Source organism: Alosa pseudoharengus, unplaced genomic scaffold (genome assembly GCF_046254945.1).
Source record: "Alosa pseudoharengus isolate Yale_2024_CS ecotype anadromous, Long Island Sound unplaced genomic scaffold, YU_APseudo_1.1 YU_APseudo_1.1_scf_13, whole genome shotgun sequence".
Classification (NCBI taxonomy): Eukaryota; Metazoa; Chordata; class Actinopteri; order Clupeiformes; family Clupeidae; genus Alosa; species Alosa pseudoharengus.
In genome coordinates, this window is record NW_027468598.1 from 32,923,240 (window position 1) to 32,940,854 (window position 17,615).

General features: G+C 41.0%; 1 long non-coding RNA gene across 1 annotated transcript; it reads left to right on the forward strand.

Annotated features, from left to right (window-relative positions):
- Positions 1–254: 254 nt before the first annotated feature.
- LOC143121259 (uncharacterized) lies at positions 255–1,318 on the forward strand. Its single transcript, XR_012986458.1, has 2 exons — positions 255–433; positions 1,186–1,318. It is a non-coding gene; the product is annotated as an uncharacterized LOC143121259 (long non-coding RNA).
- Positions 1,319–17,615: the final 16,297 nt, after the last annotated feature.

Sequence of the window (17,615 nt, forward strand, 5' to 3'; positions counted from 1 at the left end):
CGCGTATGCGTAGCGATGCGTTGATATGGTCAAAAATGGTCAAACTACAGTAATAAAAATTTGCTGCGAATCATAACACAGTAATAAATCTGACTCCTCCCTCACTTGTCAGCTTTTTGAAAATTTTGAAAAAACATGGCGGAAAATCAGTTGGGGTTTTCTGTTTTCTTTTTGCACATAAATACAAAGTTAAGCTCCCAGATAGCAAGGTGACATTGATATTATGTTGATTTTCCATCCAAATCATAATTTTGAAAAGATATTGAAAAGTCATGGATTTATGGTTTACTGGGAAATTTTGACGTGGTGATTGAAACGTGCACCGCGCGACGACGTTTGAACTGTCCGGCGGGAGATCATTTTTGAGCAACAGTTCAGTCAGTCAGACCAACGGTGTTCAGCACTCTGACAAGTTCGCAGCTCCACCTTAATGGTAAGTAAGCATTTATTTATGTAACGTTAATGTTTCATTGTGAAATTGTACTACATTAAATTCGGGCATGTGTACAGTCTATGAACGTTGTACTGTCTAACTTACAACTCATCCATGCTTGTTGGATCAACTAGCAGCTAAGTAAGTAGCAGCTAACGTTAGGCTAACGTTAGCTATCATAACTTAGTTGCTGTTGCTGTGACGGTGGCATTAACGTTAATGTTTTATGTTACGTTAACGTTATGGCAGTCTCATTTATATTAGGCCTACCTTAGTTCTCAGTAAGTTACAGTTTATTATATTCATATAATTTATATAAAACATTCACTAGTAGTGCTAGGCCTAGTATGTTACTGTCACAATGTTAGGCTGAAGATGTACTTATGTAACGTTAACTCCTCGTAATCATGTACGGTTTTGTGAGTTTAATAGGCGAACTTTAGCAATATTGATATAAGTTAACTTTAAGTCACATCTGACTATCATTAACCGTTGTTCGGACAAACAGCGCGAATGGCTGTTGCTGCAAGCAAACATCATCAATGAGCTCACCCAGCTGGCTAACTAAATATACCTTGCGAAACTGAGTTATGCCAACACCATCTTCAGCCTGGCATTTTGACAGTAAACTCAAAAAACATACAGTATATATATAAATGATTATTCTAAAGTTTCACTTGTAAGTAGCCTTCAGTTTCAGTTGAAAATTGTTATCTAACACTGTTTATCTTTTCTTGTTCTATTTCTGCTAGGTGCTGCTTCACTCTGCTACTGGTGGTGGATCAGGCTGACTGCAACCGTTGGTCTAACGTTAGGATGCAGCACACGAGAATTTCTAAACGGAAAAAAGTGAATAAATGTACTTGCTTTTCAAACTGATAACAAGTTGTCAATGGTTATTTATGCAAGTTTGTGTAGCCTAAACCATACCTAGGCCTAGCCAAATTTATCCTGGCTGTAGATAAAGCAGGATATGAATTTCCCAAAATTACTGTATATAATATTACAGCACTGGTATTACTACTGTACTTAGTTACAGAATGATCCATAAGTACTGTGATTAAAAATACGGTAGACAATTCAATGCTGTATACATTACAGCACTGGTAGTACTACTGTAGTTTGCATTTACAGTATCAGGCATAGGTACTGTGATTTCATATACAGTAGGTGTACTGTAGAGTGAAATACAGCAACTTGCTGGTTATTTGCTGCCAGCAAGTTGCTGTAAATTTTACGTTAAACTTTTCTGTATCTGTAATCAGTGCCGCTGCTGGCAATTTGGGTGCCCAAAGCAGAACTGTGCCGCTCTGCTGTTACTGACGACTCACTGGTAGGATCGGTGCGGTCAGTATTGAAGTATGGAAACACTCTCTCAGTGAAAGTGTGTAGGTGTGTGTTATTATTAGGGTCAGAGAATAACACCTTTCCTCTGTCCCAGTCCAGCTGCACTCTGATCCTCTGGAGTTTCTGCTTCATTGTGAGGAGAGTGGGGGCATGAGGAGGAGCACATGCTCCATATACAGCACCATCATACAACACACACCACCGTCCACTCCTGAAGCTGTAGTCTCCCTTCCTCTGGAGAGACTCTTGTCATCACACCCACATTCCACATTGAGTTCTCTCCAACCTCCACATCCCAGCTGTGAGTCCCTGAGTTAAAGCCCACAGAGCCCAGGGCACTGCCGTACTTATCAAATCTCTTTGGGTTATTTTTAGGGTTGCAAAGGGGCGGAACATTTCTGGTAAATTTCCGGAAACTTACCATGGGAAGTTAAGCTGGGGAATTTTGGAGATATTCAAAATTGGAAACTTTCATGGAATTAAAGGAAATTATGGGAATTAATGGGAATTTACGGGAATTAACTGGGAATTTTGAGTAATTCATACAAACTGTTTCATATACAAACATTAACATTTTGTTTCGTAATAAGCAATATGATTTGTATGTTCGTATTTTCGCTAGCTAGCATGCTAGCGGGAATCCCATTCTCTGCCTATGGTTTACTAGCGTGCTAAACTAGCAACACTGAACTGCCCAAGATACACCACACCACTCAACAACATTTTTTTCCCACGCACATGAACGCACCAAAGGTTTCCTTTATGTCTAGCCTATGCTGATTGCTGTGTGCATGTAATTGACTTATGTGCAGGGTAGAAATTCGACTGAAATTGCATTAAATCAGATTGTTTTAACTAATATTATGCTGCAAGATGGGGTTTTGTCCACTACATTTAAGTTCCCTGTTATAGACTAGCTTGTCATATTAGAAATTCCCAGTTTATTCCCATTAATTCCCGTTTATTCCTGTTAATTCCCATATATTCCCTTTAGTTCCCATGGAAAGTTTCCAACTTTGAAAATTCCCGGAATTTTGCAACCCTAGTTATTTTTAACATACGTCATCCTGGTCAGATTTTCCGACAGGATGAGATCTGGGTGTGCAGTGTTGGGATCCAGAGACACAGGAGCTGCAGATAAAAGAACACACACATGATCATGTGCAGAAAACTCGGGAGTTTCACACTGAAATGAAATCGAAACCAGATACCAATAGAATCAGAAAATAATAAATATGGTGATAATTGTGGTATATGAATCTGTATGTCTCCCACAGTCTGCATGTCTGAGTTTACTACAGTTCCATTAGACCGTTACCATACATACTGAAAAAGAGGAACAGAATACTGTGTGTGTGTGTCTGTCTGTCTGTGTGTGTTTATTATACTGACCAATCTTTTGGATCATTTTCTTCACGAGTGTGCCATCTAGGTTGTCCAGGTGTTTTGCCATATTGATCTGAACCGTCTCTAGATCCTGCTGTGTGTACTGGGGTGTTGGTGCTGCTGTGGGTGCGGGTTCAGAACTACAGAGAGGAGACAGACAAGAGGCAGATCCAAGAATATCACACTTTTTTAATGACATTAACATAACTTTTTTTTTTAATGACATTGACATAACATTTCAATATTATCCATGGAATAGTACATCATTCATTTCATTCTATGTAGGAGGAATTTCATGACATCCAGAAAATTCAGTGAATGGCCTGGGATCAATGAATGGTGTACTAAATAGCCTGGCATCAATGAATGGTGTACTGAATGGTTCAGCAATTGATATCCTGGATGAACCCTGATGACTCTACAAACTCATTTGAATTTGCTCTGCAGATTAGTTTTAGATTAGACTAAGTCTTGTTCAGATTAGTCACACTTGTTTCTGAATCACTAAATATCCAGGAATCAATCATAACCACTTGTTCGGCAGGGGGCCGAATGAACTGGCTTTAAATTAAGAATGAACTGGCAATAGAAAAGGCTAGGAAAATGGAAAATGTTTTCACTCTTGTCTGTTTAAGGGTTAAAAAGGTAGGACTTTTCCAGGATTTCCATGGCCGTTGAAAACCTGTAGATCACTCACCTTTCCGCTGTGCTATTCTGTAAAAAAATAAAGAGAGATTAGATAATAACTAGATGTACCGCAGAGCGGTACAAAATATGAACGCCGCCCAGTCCAGCACATTTTTTCCACAAAAAGAAATCACGCTGAAAGGCCTATATGATTCTAACTGTCTCACTAAATTGCATTATCCACACTCAATTCTCACTGGTATCTGCTAGACAACAAGTACCAAAACATGATTAGTTCATAGATTTCACATGTAAAATTCATTTTATACAACCCCACCTCCATCTTGCCTGTTCATAATTCTGAGAAATTCTTGATTGTTTGTGTTATGTTTATGTTATGTGTGTGTGTGTGTGTGTGTGTGTGTGTGTGTGTGTGTGTGTGTGTGCGTGCTTTGTGTGTGTGCCTGTGCATGCAAGCGTACATATGTCTACTGTGTGAATATGTGTCATACGTATGATTACTGTGAATGTATGTGTGTGTGTGTGTGTGTGTGTATCTGTTTGTGCACATGAAATGGGTTAACATGACCCCTGGAGGCAAACATACGGAAAAAAATGGTCATCCTAGGCCCTACAGTTCTCAAGATATTCACAGAGAACTGTGTCTGCCCTACCCTCCTTTCGGGGGGTCCAGTCCAGCGGGGGGGCTACAGATCAAAACAAAAAATGACAGTTCCATGCTATCCATGTGGGGGTACATGCCCACCAAGTTTTGTGTACCCCGGTCTTTCAGTGTCCCGGGAATCCTTGTTGGTGTACGTCACTAAATGTACACATAAATTATTTTATTGTAAGGCCTTCCATGAACGAAAGTACACAAAACTTGGCATGCATTTGGAGGGTGTCATAATGATCCTACACTTTTAATTTCGTGCAGTTTTGACCTTGTCAGCCAGAGATATTGTGATGAAAACACCTAATTTTTTGCTTTTTAATTTTTAACTAGGTGGCGCTATACATGAAATAAGTGGTAATGGGATGGGTTGACATGCCCCCTTAAGACCAACATACATAAAAAAGGTGGACCTCCTAGGCCCTACGGTTCTCGAGATATTCACAGAAAACTGTCTCCGGCCACCTACAGGCCAGTTGGTGTATAGTAACATAAATTAATTTATTGTGTGGCCCCCCATGAACGGAATTCCACAAAACTTGGCGTGCATACAGATGGTGTCATAATGATCCTACACTTCCAATTTCGTGCAGTTTTGACTATGTTAGGTCACAGATACCTTCAATTACAACACCTCATTTTTACTTTTTTGTGTTTAACTAGGTGGCGCTATACATGAAATGAGTGGTTATGGAATGGGTTGACATGGCCCCTTGAGATCAACAAAACATTTTGACAATGTAAGTAAAGTATATGTGGCGTGATACAGGCAAATGTAGGAACCCAATAACTGCTAATGTCCAGCAAGGAAAAAAACATTCAATGTTAGAACTACCAAAGAACATATTTTAGATTGATGTTTGCAGACCAATTATACCTAATGGACACTATAATGTAAGAATGCTAACACGTAATAACACTCGTGGTTGATTTGTTCTAATGTTTCCTGTTCAATAACGCACCTGCTGCTGTCTATCCCATTGAAAGAACACGACACGCAGAGGGCTGTTTGGAACTGTTGAAGGGTACGTGACCGCGTGGCGGCGACATCAAAGTGTCGCAACTCTCTTTTTCTATGGCTCTGACCTGGCTTAAGAGTTGTGCTAATTAGAATCAGCTGATTAAGTGAATGGTTGGAACAAAAATGTGAGCCGGACTTTCTGAAGCTGGACTTTCACACCTAACGTGGTAAAATAGAAAAAAAGTTATCTCAATTGTTTTGTAATTTCATCTTGCAAATTTGTCCTTCAGTCAAGAGAGAACTCGCTCACCAATGTTGCCGATGCAACATTGCATTTAATCCAAGTGATGAAAAGTACAAAATGCTACCAAAGTGCAAAATATTTTCGGTCCCAATCAGACAATCATCAGTGCAAACAATCTAAGAGAAGAAAACGCCCTTAAATAGACCGCCTCTAGTTGATGCTAGATCTGCCAATCAACTAGCCTATTTGGTTGAAGTGCGGTTGGCATTTAGCCTGGCGAGCCAGACCCACATTAAAATGTAGGGTCTGGACACTCACCGTTCGCAGTGCTCAGTCCGAGGGGCGGGATAATCAGTTGTCTTTCAAATTCCATCTGCACGCAATAGGACGCAATAGGATATTTGTTTTCAAGTAGCAGGGAATTCAAGCCAAACCGATGCAACTCTGCCATCAATCATTATGTTAAGCCCACCAAACGACTCTATACACGATTTCAATGTCCTGATTAAGTTTCAATTTCTGGAGCTCACAAGCCAACGGAGCGTTGCTAGACTAGCCCTGGCAGCAAATGTATTAGTCTAACTAATGCAGTGCCCATACAAGCAAATGCCCACAAACACATGAAGGAGAAATTTTGGATTACTAAATTTTTTTTATATTCTGTATATGCTTTCTATACATTCAATACTGTGCATCAACTTTGCTTTGTCTGTCATTTGCTCTCTCCATGTCATGATTTTCTAATAAAGGTCATGCGACCCCCTTTGTCACGAGTTAAGGGTATTCTGCCTGAGGCAGTAATATTAGGAATATCCCGACAGGAACTAGACTATGGCAAGAGAATGCTGAAGGATGTATATGTATTGTATTGACCAATTATCTACTTACTTGGAGTAGCCCCATGACTTGCGTATGGCGCATGGATCACATGCTATGTCCAAGAAGTGTATATGTATTGTTGTATTTCTGCATGTATGAGGATTTTTGGAAAAGACCATTGTACTCATGTGATTTGTATTACCAATGTAATTAACATGTATAAGATGGGGCTTCGCCCTAGAGAACTTTGAGTAGTGTTACTGGAACATGATGTTGCTAGTGACCTGCTCCCGGTATCGTGAATAAACCTGCAGTGGTTCCTCACACCTGAGTGTTGCCTGGATATTTTTGACCACATTTTGGTGGCAGCGGTTGGGATACCTAACTCTGAGACGCGGCGGTGAAACCTGGAAGGCGTAGGACCCGAAAAGGCCTTACGGGAGATCTATTTTTGATTTTGGGACAATACCGTGGAAAAAAGGCAACATCGCCCGCGGGACCCATCCTTGCCGGAAGGGAGTCATCCTGTGTCTCGGATACGGTATTACCATATTGTGGTCACAGGCACCTAGGTGGTGAGTGGGAAGCGATTTTTTTCTACCGCTTTGTAGTTAAGAATTGGCTTGTGTGCCGGGGTGCCACCGAAGCAATCTGCTCTACTTGTAGGAAGGTAGAAAGGTTGGCTTGTGAGCACAGCCGAAGAGCAATCGATAAAGGATCTGCTAAGAGAAGCAATCGGTAGGATTGGCTTAAAGCGCTTGATACGGGGATTGGATTGGTTGAGAACCTTGCTATTGTACTCTGATAGTTTGCTCTGTTTTAGGCGTGAGGTAATTTGGCTAATAAAAATATATTAAAGGGACACTGCTATGGGGAATAGTAAAACTGTTAAATTGCCCAAAGGTATACATAATTATGGATATTTAAAAAAATATGGATAAGAAATATGGACCTGAATGTGTAGATGAATGTTTATTGAATAAGTGGAGTAGATGGACTGAAGGAAAATTTCCTTTAGATGGTACGTTGAGTTTGGAAAGGTTAACTGAATGTAGGGCTAAGATGGAAAGGAAGGCTAGGCCTTTTAAGTATGATTTGTTTGATAAGTGGGAAAGAGAAGCGAGGGAAAGAGAGGAGAAGAGAAAAGTTATGGAACAGAAAGAGCAGGGCCAGAGAGAGAGAGAGAAGGTTTGTGCGGAGCTATGGACATTTCAACTGAAGTCTATGTGCAGACGAGTGAACCTGACAATCCAGCCCTTATAGTCCGTAAATCTCCACCACCATTCCCTTCAGCACCCCCTACACCACAGCTGGCTTTGGCTGTTCCTGCCCCTAAGCCCCTGCAAGTATTCACCTACTGAAGATTGGACTAAAATGACCATTTCTCAGCTTACAACAGACTGCTAGAGAATTCTTGGGAAGAGTGGCTTCAGCAGTTAACAAACTTTGTGGAGGAAGGAGAGCAGGATTTAGGTGGACTGAAAGAAACGGTTGCTGGAATTGTGGAGACATAGAACACATAGCGAGATATTGTCCGAAGCAGGGTGATTGGAGACAAGACGGGGATAAATCATCACAACGACGCCCTCAGGGCCCGGTCTGGACACAGAATAAAATTTCTGAATAGGACAGAGAAGACTCTGAACAGGGGACTCCGGGACCCCTCACCAACACTTCTGTATCACCCTATGAACTTTATCCACAACTGACTTTGAATGCTGCCGCACAACCTAAGCTAACTCTTTCTCTGAATGGTAATGATTTATCTTTTTTAGTTGATACAGGAGCAGATGTTAGTACACTTGGAAGGAAAGATAGTTACGTTAAGTACGTTTTTTTTTTAACATTAAAAAAGCAATAGAGTTATATATGTAACAGGAGCTTCAGGCCAATCAGTGGCAGAACCAGTTTCTACCCCTTTAGTGGTTCAATATGAACATCAGACAGTAGAACATTCTTTTCTCCTGAGCAGTGTTTGCCCTGAAAATTTACTAGGCCGAGATCTAATGTGTAAATTAAATCTTACACTTTTTCTTTCTCCTGAAGGAGTAGGTCTAGAAGGGCCCATTTATCTGTATTGTCAGAGAGTTAACCCCACATGGATAGGATATGAGTGTAAAGACATTAGTTTAGCATTAAAATCTCCGATCTCGGTTCTAGAAAAGACAGAAACCCCTGAGCAATTTCAGTGTACAATCGCATGTTTTCAAGGCTCTCCAGATCAGCTGTATGTGAAAGAGTGGTACCAGATAGGAAATAGTATTGAGACTATTGATGTAGCCGGCGTATTGACCTCTAAAATCTACTCTGCAGTAGTAGTAGACCTGTCTCCAGGTCTGAAATATTTGTTTGCAAACCCAAATTCTTATCCACATGTTGCATTGGTGAAAGCCCAAGATAATTAAATTGATTTAGGGTCGTTTGTGAAAGCGTGTGTGAATGCTAAAGATTGGACAGGGGTCCAAGAAACCCTAAATTTGTTTTATTAGCCATCACAAGATGCATGCAAGATGCATAGTGTTCTTTGAAAGTTACTCCTGTGCAGAAAGAGCTCTCTGCATGTTTAACACCCTCATTAACCCAACCCAATGAATGGAGGGTTCTCTCTTTAAAAGAGAAAGCAGATCTGTTAGCCGCTGTTCCAGATAATCTCTGGGCAGCTGATAGTTATGACTTTGGGACTATCTACTGCTCAACCATTAAAAATATGCGCAAAAACATTGCATTACCCGTCGAAAGCCCAATATCCGTTGTCGAAAGAGGCTGAGCAGGGGATAGAGCCCGTATTCAAATCATTATTGGACAGGGGAGCTATTGTGCGTTGCAGTTCCTCCCCAGTTTACACACCAATTTTGCCCGTTAAGAAGTCTGATGGCACTTGGAGATTTGTGTAAGATTTAAGACTTGTTAACGACGCTATTCACCCGAGGCATCTTATTGTGCCAAATCCTTGCACAATTCTCTCTAGTCTGCCATCCACTGCGAAGTTTTATTCTGTAATTGATATTAAAAATGCGTTTTTTACGATAAGAGTACATCCTGCCTCTCAATTTTGGTTTGCCTTCACCTTTAAAGGTCAAAGGTATACTTGGAGTCGTTTGCCTATGGGATACACAGAATCACCTTCAGTGTTTAATGAGGCATTAGTGGCCTGTCTGACACAATTTACTCCACTGGCAGGAAGTACTGTTATTTCTTATGTTGATGATGTTTTATTAGGAAGTCCATCAAAAGAATCATGCCTGATTGACACAGTGGCATTGCTGAAATACCTGGCCAGGGTGGGACTTAAAGTCTCTAAAGAAAAGTTGCAACTCTGCCAAGAGCAAGTTAAGTACTTGGGTCATATACTTACTCCTGGCTGCAGGGCCCTGGATGCGTCACGCATCACTGCAATTACTGGTTGTCCGAGACCCAGGACAAAGCAGCAATTGTTAAGCTTCTTAGGAATGATTGGTTATTGTCGTGTTTGGATTTTAGACTTCTCGGAGAAAGCACAACCTCTCCGAGCATGCGCAAATGCTTGTAAGAGTTTGACTGACATTGTAACTTGGACTGACGACTGTGAGACTGTTTTTGTGATTTTTGAAACAAGCTTTAGCTTCAGCTCCAGCTTTGGGAATGCCTAATTTTTCATTTGTTTGTGTGTGAAAAAGGAGGTTACATGTCTGGGGTATTATGTCAGTTGCATGGTGGACAGTATAGACCAATAGCCTATCTGTCAAAGAGACTGGATCGGTAGCAAGAGGCTGGGTGCCTTGTTTGAAGTCTGTTGCAGCTGCCTCAAATGCAGTAATGGCTTGTGCGGATCTAGTATTAATGCATCCTTTGACTGTTCATGTTCCACATGACGTGCATGCATTGCTTTTACAACCAAACACATCACATCTGACAACTGCCCGCCTGTTCTCGTACCAACATGTGTTATTGACTTTAGCACATGTCACACTTGTACGTAGTACCACCCTCAACCCATCGACATTATTACCTTCTGCCGAAGATGGTGAAAGCCATGATTGCTGTGATGTCATAACAATTTGTACTAAACCTCGTCCTGATATATCTGAGGAATCCCTTACTAACCCTGACTTAATTTTTATGTTGATGGTTCCTCATTACGCTTGGAATCTGGAGAGGTAGGGAGTGGCTACGCTGTGGTGAATCAATTTGAAGTGGTTGAATCTTACTCGCTCCCTCCAACTTTTTCTGCCCAATCTGCTGAGTTGATTGGACTTTTTCGAGCTTGTGTGTTGGCAGCTGGAAAATCTGTTTGCATATACACTGATAGTCGTTATTGCTGGGGAATTGTTCATGACCATGGAGCAATATGGAAAGAAAGAGGCTTTCTTACGGCTACTGGTAAAACTGTACAACATAAAGAGTTCATTGTATTGTTGCTGGAGGCAATTCAGCTTCCTTCTGCTTTAGCAGTGGTTAAGTGTGCAGTGCATATTAGAGGCGCTGATGAGGTCAGCCTTGGTAATGAGAGGGCTGACTCGGCTGCTAAAAGTGCCGCGAAGGGGGGAGTTGAGAGGAGGATACCACCAGAGTTTTTAAGACTTTCGAACAAAACACAATTGTTTTTGAATTTGCACATACCAGATATAGTGACATCAGGTCAAGCTTTAAAAGAAGCACAAAAATCGGCAGATATAAAAGAAAAAAGAAAATGGAAAAATTGTAAAAAGAATAATGATGATTTGTGGCTACATACTCCAACAGGCAAGCCTGTTCTACCAAAATCATGTTTTTATATAGTTGCAAAGATCACTCATAGTTTAGATCATGCGAGTGCAACAGCTATGGTAAAAACAATAGAACAACTTTATTTTGCACCAGGATTCACCACCGCGGCAGCTGCTTACTGTGATAGGTGCATTACCTGTTAAACATAACACCGCACCCACAGTGAGAACCCAAGGAGGGCATCACCCACCACCATCAGACCCGTTTGAATATATTATAATGGATTTTATTCAATTGATCAATTAACAAAATGCAAAAGTTATGAATATTGCCTTGTAATTATGTTTTCAAAATGGCCAGAATGTTAATGGAATGTTGAAAGATAAATTGACTAAAATAATGGGATGGAATTGGTTGACTGCTCTACCTTTGGCTCTCCTCTACCTCAGAGGCCGTGCATCAAGATCAAAAGGTTTAAGCCCATTTGAGATTTTGACTGCCCGTCCCATGCCAATTCCAGGTTTACCTAATTCTAACCTAATGTAGTTGTTACCTTGTCTGGTTACATGCGAGAACTGATTGCTGCTCTATCTTTTGTTTCTTAACAGGTGCAGTTGACTTTGCCTCAAAGTTTTCTGGATACATACCCAGTGCTTGTTAAGGACTTTCGAAGAAAATGCTGGAATGAAGAACGGTGGCGCGGACCGTATCAAGTTCTGTTGTCTACACCTACCGCAGTGAGAATTGCGGAAAGAGACTCTTGGATTCATCTGTCACACTGCAGAGTGGTGAAAGAACCGGAACATTATCTCAACAGATTGTGACTTTATGCTTGAGGTTGACCAGTGGAGGTTTTGGCAAACTTCACCAGTAGGCCTTTGGATATATTTTCCATCGGGGATAAGGGAAGTGTTGCAAGATCCTGCTTTTTTAACCTGCATTACAACTAGAAAGTATTGGACTGCAAATGAAGGGAAGTATACTCTGAATGTTACACATTTTACTAAGTACACATGTGAAGTCATTCCTTTGAGGGTAGGGAAATCAATTAGTGTGGTACACCAGTGTCCATTTAAATTAGTGGATTCAACCATCCATCATCCAAATCAGTGGTGGATATTAAAAGTAGAAACAAGATATCAGTATACACTAAACTAGCACTGCTTTATTTCCAGTTTAGCTAGATATTTAATCATCGCTGGACAGTTACCTGGGGAGGGCCTAAAAACCCAAGCCAGCTCTGCTGTTGAAGATAGAATAGAGCTTTTGTTGTTTTGTAACTGGGAGTAGAATGGGGCTAGTGTTGCTATTCTGTGTGTTCTTACTGATTATGCCCACTTCTCCAGAGGAGGAGATCTGTGGTACTAATAAAGCCTGTCAACTTGCTTTCCAAGTTAGAACAACTGTAGCAGGGACGAATGAGACCTGCTGGGTGTGCCAAGAAAAGTCTTTTCAAATGTGTGTTTTTCCCTACAGGACTTCTGATGATTCTGCATGCTCTGCATCTTGACTGTGTACTAGTAAAGATTGCCTTAACATAGTAGGTGTGACAGGGATAGAACAATTTATAGGTGGTTCGTCCTTGAATATTATGTTAACATTAATGGATTCTGTTTGGATAAATAAAACTGGACAAAAGATTTGATAGAATGATATTGAAATGTGAAATGAGTTTTACCCTGATATGATGACCCGGAAATGTTTTTGGACGATGTTATTGGAAATTGGATTTTTTTATTTTGTTTTATTTTGTTTTTGATTACTAAAATTTCTTTGTGGCCTTAAGCCCCAAAGGGGGGAAATGAAGGAGAAATTTTGGATTACTAAATTTTTTTGATATTCTGTATATGCTTTCTATACATTCAATACTGTGCATCAACTTTGCTTTGTCTGTCATTTGCTCTCTCCATGTCATGATTTTCTAATAAAGGTCATGCGACCCCCTTTGTCACGAGTTAAGGGTATTCTGCCTGAGGCAGTAATATTAGGAATATCCCGACAGGAACTAGACTATGGCAAGAGAATGCTGAAGGATGTATATGTATTGTATTGACCAATTATCTACTTACTTGGAGTAGCCCCATGACTTGCGTATGGCGCATGGATCACATGCTATGTCCAAGAAGTGTATATGTATTGTTGTATTTCTGCATGTATGAGGATTTTTGGAAAAGACCATTGTACTCATGTGATTTGTATTACCAATGTAATTAACATGTATAAGATGGGGCTTCGCCCTAGAGAACTTTGAGTAGTGTTACTGGAACATGATGTTGCTAGTGACCTGCTCCCGGTATCGTGAATAAACCTGCAGTGGTTCCTCACACCTGAGTGTTGCCTGGATATTTTTGACCACACACACTGCAATCAGAAAAAGGTTAAAGGTACACTGCAGGTTTTTTAGCTTAATATGCAAGTTTTTTTTATCTTAATTTACCTTCATTTAACAGCTCGGGTTGAATTTCGGCTGTCTCGCTTCCCCCAAGCGCCTGTGAACGAAAAAACCACCTTTGCAACTGTAAGGAAATTGCCAATACTGCATAATTTACCTTTAAGATCAGTTAGATGTCTCTCTCTCTCGCTCTCTCTCTGTGAGTGTGGGTGGGTGAATACCAGTACGTGTGTATGTGCGAGAGTGAATATCGGTCTGTGTGGGCATGTGTGTGTGTGGTGTATGTGTGCCAGTGTCTGTCGGCTAGCTGCAGTCATTATTCTATGGAGTAGTACGACACAAGAAAGGAAATATATGGATTAGTGAGACACAAGAAAGGAATTAACTTAATAAAATAATTTAATAACAACCAAAAGTTCAAAATAATGTGAAAACAATACAATTTTGACAATTTTATACCACAACGTTGTAAGAGGCAACAAACACAGAGAAATCAAACATCTTGCCCAGGTCAGATCCACATGCTACTCCACAAACTGCAGGGGAGTCAAAGACACACTACACTCTTTTAAAGGAGTTCATACAAAACATAGCCACACTAATGCAAATACCAACGACAAGCCATGACATGAGGTCTACAACGAAGTCCTTCAGTGACGTATCCTCTGCTGAACATTTGTGTAAGGCTTTTAGCATGTTATTTAGATGCCCGTTAGAAAGCAAAGGCAGCTCCATGGCAACTAAAGACACAAGATAAAAGGACTGTACAGTCCTTCACCCCATACTAATGCATACTAATGCACAAATAACAACCCATGGAGTGAAATGCATCATGGAGGCCTTCAGTGATGTTTCCATTGCTGAACCTTTGTGCAAGGCTTTTAGCATGGTATGTACATGTAGTTATCCCCAGCAGAAAGGACGAGTACTGCTACCCACCACCACCCACCAAGGGCACAGTGGACAAATGATACAACACATCAGGATCCACATTACTGGCTTACTCCTGTTAGACATATTGCCTGGATTCATCTTTTTCTCCAGGCTTGTTGTAGCCATTTAATTGAAGTATGGACCTGGGTTTCATTTGAAGTGATTTCTCTTCCTATTTCACTGGGACACACATTCATTAGGCTCCTGGGGAATAGTAGTGGACTGAACTGAGAAGCTTGATGAACACAGCAGACAGAGTCAAATGCACACAGAGCAACTTTTCTCTTAACAGGAGGCATTGTGCTTGTGCCGTTTTTAAATAGGTGAAAGTGAGTGTGACTCATTCTAAAGTACTTTGTATACTAATGAATGAGTAATTATTTTGTCAGTATGGAATTGTGTAAAAACCTGACAATCCTCAAGGAGTCCTACTTTATAATTCATATACTTATAATACAAAGGATCTCATAATAGAAATGATCCATTCCTTACTTAATACAGTAAGTAGCAGTTATAATTTGTGAATTTTAATTTGGGACATGGATAACTAATAGTAAAAGCCCTGCTGGTTGTAGTTGGAGTTTTATGTGCCTGCAGTCCCCTGCTCTTCCTCTAAGCAGCGCTCTAGTTCACCTTCTGCCAGGAGACAGTGGGAGCTGATGGAATGAAATTGATTGGCTCAAATATTCTTTATGCCATTGATTAGATAGTTACATTGAGTGAATCAATGAATTCCTCATCTCCTGTGCTGATAGGTTGATTAGGCTGCAGTATATTGGAGATTAGTTATCATTGAGGAACAAAGACTATGGAAGTGTTTTTTTGGCCTCGACTGAGCTTGACGGGCACTCAAGATGCTGCTGAAAGTTCCATTATCTCCTACTTGAAAAAAAATCCTTCAGAAACTGTGCTGCATCGACCTTACAGAGACCAAACTGTCAACAACAGAAATGGTAAAGTGCAGACCTAGCGTAAACATTCTAATAACACATCTTTTGCGTACACTGGCCTGTTACATCATTTTATTTTAAACTTACTCTTAAACCACACACACACACACACACACACACACACACACACACACAGAAAGACAAAGCTATCTGTCTCTGTTAGAACTCTGAAGTCTTTTTTATGTCACTGGAGGATGTATCTTATTTGTCAGCACTGCTTAGCAGGATGCATCGCATACACGAGCGTTCGTGGTTCATTGATGTGTTCCCAACGCAACTGTTATCTATCTGTTATTATCTACTCTCAAAATCTTACAATAGCACCAAACATGGCACCGTAGCAAGTAGCAGCTTCAATGCAAATTCCTGGAGTGAAAACCAGATTGACAGGATATGGAGATGGAATTTGCATTTCCCTTTCTTCTTTGTGCAGGTAAACAAAGGTGCTGGCTCTTCATGCAGCCTTTTCCTTATGGGTCATTCAGAGGGCAAAAAAAACACTGTCACCTTGGCCTTGACCATTGACCCTTTCATCCCCAGACTACACTACACTGATGTCAGGATCCAAAACCTTTAGGCTGATCCAGGATCAGAGCTAATGATAGCTCTTTTCAGAGGACCACTGTAGCCTACATGCAGACAGTTAAACAATGCCATAAATGACTGATACACTCTTCTGTTTGATGTATCATAGACCGTGTGTGTGAGTGCTTTGGGAGAAACATCTATGGCAGATTTAATCAGGCATCTTCAGGGACAGTTTTCCATGGAATGGACCCTCCTGAAACAGCCACAATCTCAATCTAGATGTACTGTTATGTCAGTGGTCTGTTTTGAAGCACTTCCCATGCTTTAGGCAAGGCGTTGTCATGTTAGGATTTCTGCAAATGTGTGTAGTAGATGCTCTGTAAATGAAGGACACTGTTGAAAGATGTAGCCAACACAGCTTTCTGAAAAGAGTGCGATAAATGCTGAGATTGAGGAGGTGGAATTGGTTCTTTACATTGCTATATAAAGGTACCTTTACATTCTAGGCTGTGTGTGTGTGTGTGTGTGTGTGTGCGTGCGTGCGTGCGTGCGTGCGTGCGTTTGTGTGTGTGTGTGTGTGTGTGTGTGTGTGTGTGTGCGTGCGTGCGTGCGTGCGTGTGCGTGTGTATGCCTTTGTTGTGAGGGGTCTATTTGCAGAGGCCCGTACACAACATTCTTCATTGTCTGTTTATGCGTAGTCTACAAATATATAAAAAATACACATCAATGCCATCAGTCCTCCTCATGTAAGCACACCACTGAAATGTACAGTGTCTGACACGTGTTTTACGGCTGACATGGTATGGTCCATTTACTGTAGTCCACTACTAACAGCCACAGAGAGGTAGAAATTCCAACAACATCTATCCAAAGCGGGACAAGAAGTCAGAGGCGTTGCCAGATCTGCACTAGTTCCTCCTCTTCTGTATTTGGGCGCAATCGAACATGTCAATCACAGGTGCTGAATTGCACTTGTAATAACTCACTCAGGCATCTGGTGACCCTGAGTCCCCAACAGCACAGTAGCTTATTTGTCTACTGACCTCCTTTACTGACCAGATATCATCCCTTACCACACCAGCTCCACTTCTTACAAAATCCCATTATTCTTCAAACATTTTTCTTCTTCAGAAGTCTTCTTGTGTCACTCACCATGTTATGTCCAACTTCCTGGTTATCCAGCTGAAGTGTCCTTGTAAACGGAGGACAAAGGATAGCTCCGCCCTCCTCCAGGTGTCTAAGAATTCATGATGAGGAGTAATCCAAAGTCATCATCACAATGACCTGATGGTGCTTCACGTTCGTCATTCAAGGTCATAATCGCCGATCTGAACGATGAACTGAGCTCACAGATACTGTGCGTGTGTGTGTGTTTGTGTGTGTGTGTGTGTGTGTGTATGGCTTTCCCATTCATTTTCACATACACATTCATATTGTTGTAAATGAGCTGGTTGCACGTGTATCAGAGCTGGACGGAGTCTGTTCTAAGGTCACCTAAAGTTAATTAAAGTGACTGGTATTTAGCACACACTTTTATCCAAAACGACACAGACTCACAACGGCGAGTTCAGGGACTGAATCAGACCGCTGCTTCACCAGGCCTGGTGCTGTCCAGGCGAGATGTGGGTTGGGCCAG